Here is a 5061-nt window from a genome sequence, read left to right as displayed (position 1 = left end):
CGCAGTGGTGTGTACAAGACTGGCTGAGTGGTGGGAAGGAGAAGGCTGGGCTGTTAACAGGGGAGGGCAAGCTTATTAAGAGAGGGCCAAGGTTAGCGTAAGGGACGGAAGGTTAGATACAGGGAAGGGATGAGTGAGAGGCATGTAAGGGCTGAGTCAGGTGAGGGGGGGGAGGGCTGCCGCAGAGGTTAGATGAGGCCTGTGAGAGCATGGGAGGGAAAGAGAGAGCAGGGTTAGTGCATGTGGAGGAGGGAACGATGGGGTTATGATAACAAGAAGGAGGGAATGAGGTTAAAAGCAAGGGATGAGTTAACAGGGTTATCAGCAAATGAAGGGAGGTGAGGAGGGTGGTTTGAAAAGGTAAGGGGTAGACGGCTAGGGATAGGGTGAAAGAGGGGGCTTAGTAGAAAGAGGAGAAGAAATCTGGATACAGGGACGTGGCAGGAGAATGTGATGTTAGGAACACAGGAAGCAGGAGGGTCAGAGCAGGTGAAAGGGTAAGTTAAGAGCATAGGTTATGAGAAGGTTAGAAGTTGAGGGGAAGGGAATGTTGGAAGTAGACGAGGGAAGGGGGGTTGAAAGTAGAGGGGGGGAGAAGGTAAGAAATAGAGGGAAGGGGCTTTTGAGGAGACAGGGGCAGTTAGGAAGGCAGGGAAAGGTTTGTTAGCAGCAGGGGAAGGATGGATGTTAGATGTTGGCGTAAGAATGATGTTAGAAGTAAGGTTTGGGAGAAGCTTATTTCACTTACGAGGAATGAAGGCGGGAAGAAATGGCGTTTATAAGTTACATTTGGTTACGGAGAATGAAGGAAGGAATGGCGTGTTTAAGTTAAATGTTAGTGCACAAGGAACCAAAATTAGAAAAAAATATTATGGCACAACACAATTTAAAAGTCCTTGGCTGTGTAAGTACAAATGTTATTCATGAAAGTGATACACGTACACCCACATTCAGTGCAACTACTACACTATGTGAAGAACCATTCTCAAGTGTGGTGCTTGATCTGTGGCATTTTATGGCAGAGAGAGAGAGAGAGAGAGAGAGAGAGAGAGAGAGAGAGAGAGAGAGAATAATTTACTTTGTGAATCTAAAGAAAGAGACTGCACACTTCCTAAGACTCACAATGTAAATAATTCTCTCTCTCTCTCTCTCTCTCTCTCTTTCCTGACGTAATTGGCTAAAATTGACACCTTTCACCTCATAGTTCTCGTCTACAAGCTGTTATGAAAAGCTATCACTAGTATGTTTGACAAATGGTATGAAGTGTGTACGTGTGGGTGTTTATGCCTGTGGTGTGGAGTGTAAGTGTGGGTGTTTATGCCTGTGGGGTGGAGTGTAAGTGTGGGTGTTTATGCCTGTGGGGTGGAGTGTAAGTGTGGGTGTTTAGGCCTGTGGGGTGGAGTGTAAGTGTGGGTGTTTATGCCTGTGGGGTGGAGTGTAAGTGTGGGTGTTTAGGCCTGTGGGGTGGAGTGTAAGTGTGGGTGTTTATGCCTGTGGGGTGGAGTGTAAGTGTGGGTGTTTAGTGTAAGTGTGGGTGTGGGGTGTTTATCAGTGTGTAAGTGTGGGTGCTTATGCCTGTGGGGTGCAGTGTAAGTGTGGGTGTTTAGGCCTGTGGAGTGGAGTGTGAGTGTGGGTGTTTAGGCCTGTGGGGTTGAGTGTAAGTGTGGGTGCTTAGGCCTGTGGGGTGGAGTGTAAGTGTGGGTGTTTAGGCCTGTGGGGTGGAGTGTAAGTGTGGGTGCTTAGGCCTGTGGGGTGGAGTGTAAGTGTGGGTGCTTAGGCCTGTGGGGTGGAGTGTAAGTGTGGGTGCTTAGGCCTGTGGGGTGGAGTGTAAGTGTGGGTGCTTAGGCCTGTGGGGTGGAGTGTAAGTGTGGGTGTTTAGGCCTGTGGGGTGGAGTGTAAGTGTGGGTGTTTAGGCCTGTGGGGTGGAGTGTAAGTGTGGGTGTTTAGGCCTGTGGGGTGGAGTGTAAGTGTGAGTGTTTAGGCCTGTGGGGTGGAGTCAGGAGTCTGGGGCTTAAATGGTCAGTAAATGTGAGTGTGGCCCGTTAATTAGCATCACCTTTGCTTACCTTATCCTTTCATCACCGAGTTTTTGCATTCTGAACCCTACTTCATACCAGGTGGGAACAGAGGTCTGGATGATGATGATGATGCCAGCAGAGATGGATAGATTGATAGATAAAGAGAGAGAGAGGGGGGGGGAATGGTGGTATTCTGTGACAATGTGTGGCATCTGTACAGAGAGAGAGAGAGAGAGAGAGAGAGAGAGAGAAGGGTGTGGCTGGTGGCTTCGTGTGTCAGTTTGTGGCCTGAGTACAGTGTATATGCTTAGTATACAACACAGTCCCTGGTGGTGGTGTTGTAGGCAGTGGTGAGGTATGTGGTAATACTCACGTGTCGTGCAGTACGTCATGGACCCACAGGAACCACCAGGCATACATGTCACCTCCAGGGCCAGGTCAGGGAACTCCAAGGAGAGGACTGGGCACTTGCCTGGCTCCGTCTCTGTGATCTGGTCCCCGTTGGTCACACTGACCTTCATCTGTTCTCGCTCCACCTGCAACAAAATATTATGTATTAGTGGCATGGGGCGTTTGACCTGTTGTATCTGATGATGTATTCTTCATATTTCCTTACAACCTTCACCAGATTTTATTTAGTACTCTCTTTAAGGCCACTTTCGGCGGCCTCCACTCGATGTCAAGTCACTTCCTACGGTATCTTAAGTCGGAAGGCAACAGAAACTGAATTACTCATGCTCTGAGCGAGACAGAGCGAGGAATTTTCCCTTATTTTTATCCTGCTGGGACAACAATTGAGAGAGAGAGAGAGAGAGAGAGAGAGAGAGAGAGAGAGAGAGAGAGAGAGAGAGAGAGAGAGAGAGAGAGAGAGAGAGAGAGAGAGAGAGAGAGAGAGAGAGAGAGAGAGGCAGGATAGTAGTGTTTGCTCTTATACTAAATTATACTACCGGTATATCATAATACTATATACTTTTAGGAGTATAAGGAGGGAGGAAGGAGAGGCGAGAGGGTGATAATACAACAAACACGTCACTCTTCTATCTTTTATCATGTTGGTAGTTTCTATGCCGGACTGAGAACGAATCCATCCCCTCCACTCTAAACAAAAGGCCAGAAATGAGTCATAACTCGGGAACTGATGGCCCGACTGGACTGGAAATTGTTTTATTCTTCCAGTTACAGCATTTAACGGTATCCTGCTCTAAAAAAAAAAAAATATGCGTTACATGCGTCGGTTTTGGCTGTGTTGCGGTAACAAACAAACAAACATAGACAAATCGGCTCATTATAATATAGATGGGTAAGCCTTTTGCACCTCGAGGGATTTGGTGCATCCTTCATTAAAGTGTTCAGTATAAGGTACTTATCTTGATTCAGTACAATGGTGTGAAGGTAGCAAGAAGAACATACAAGGCTACATCATGGCACTGAAGGCATTAAACAACTGTGAGACATCACTGGATATTGTGGCAACATCTTACTATCTCACACTCGAGTGCCTTCATTAGTACTGATGTGCTGGACTTTATGTCAGAATTATTACATTTATACCAGTGTTAATTGTTACACACACACACACACACACACACACACACACACAGTGTTAATTGTTACACACACACACACACACACACACACACACACACACACTCGAGTGCCTTCATTAGTACTGATGTGCTGGACTTTATGTCAGAATTATTACATTTATACCAGTGTTAATTGTTACACACACACACACACACACACACACACACACACACACACACACACACACACACACTCGAGTGCCTTCATTAGTACTGATGTGCTGGACTTTATGTCAGAATTATTACATTTATACCAGTGTTAATTGTTACACACACACACACACACACACACACACACACACACACACACACACACACACACACACACACACACACACACACACACACACACACACACACACACACACACACACACACACACACAGCCACCTGTGAACCCACAACACCACAACTAACCTGAATTTTGATCCTGCGAGTCACCACCTGTATGCTGTTGTCAGGCTCGGCAGGGTTGTCGGTGGTTGCAGGGTTGGTGGTGGTTGCAGGGGTGGAGGTGGTTGCAGGAATGGTGGTGGTTGTTGCAGGGTTGGTGGTGGTTGCAGGGGTGGTGGTGGTTGCAGGAATGGTGGTGGTTGTTGCAGGGTTGGTGGTGGTTGCAGGGGTGGTGGGGACAGTGTTGATGGTGAGGGTCAGTGTTGAGTTTTCACCACTCTTATCAAAACACTGGAACTCTGCGGCGTCCACGACAGCAGACTCGTCAGCACTCAAGGCTACAGCAAGAAGAGCCTCGCGTGATCTGTTTGATAAAGTTCTGACTTCGAACACTAGAAAAGAGGCGGCATTTGTTTCAGACTGGTGAAGCTCAAACTCGGCTTCAAGCATCTCCTCCTTGTCTTTCTTCCTGAGTGCCACTGGGTGACGGGTACGATATGTTGGCACCGTGACTTTGTGGCATTCTGAAAGGAAGACCAGGAAAAACAATAAGTGTGGAATTCTCCTTAACAATTTTTCAGGGGTCGTTTTCTCTTGACTAAATAAAATATTGTGGTGTTAGCCAATATAACCGTTTAGATGCACCAGCAGCAGTGAAAGGCTGACTACGGACAGTTATTATAGTCTTTGACTTTACCATATCACTGGGATCAACAAAACTGAACGACGTTATGCAGAATAATATATCTGAATCCACCAACCGCAGTGAGGGTGTTTACAGCGACTGATAATCCAATTCCATGTCTATTCAAAAGGCGTCTCTTAATCCATCCCTTATCACATTGACACACCATAACCGCAACAGCCTCTCAACCTCCCTCTCACACCTCCTTTTCACCCTTTTCCCCTAAACCCCCTTTCCCACATTCCCTCTCACTCCGCCCTTTCAACCCAGGTCCCTCAGCCTTCCTCTCACTTTTCCCTCCCTCTCCATCTCCTCCTCACAGTTCATTCCAGTTAATTTCTTCCTCTGTCTTCTCCCTTCCCTTCACTTTTCCTTCCCT

Source organism: Coenobita brevimanus, chromosome 20 (genome assembly GCF_032717465.1).
Source record: "Coenobita brevimanus isolate Jiangsu-jjx chromosome 20, ASM3271746v2, whole genome shotgun sequence".
Lineage (NCBI taxonomy): Eukaryota > Metazoa > Arthropoda > Malacostraca > Decapoda > Coenobitidae > Coenobita > Coenobita brevimanus.
Note: the sequence above shows the minus strand (reverse complement) of the source record.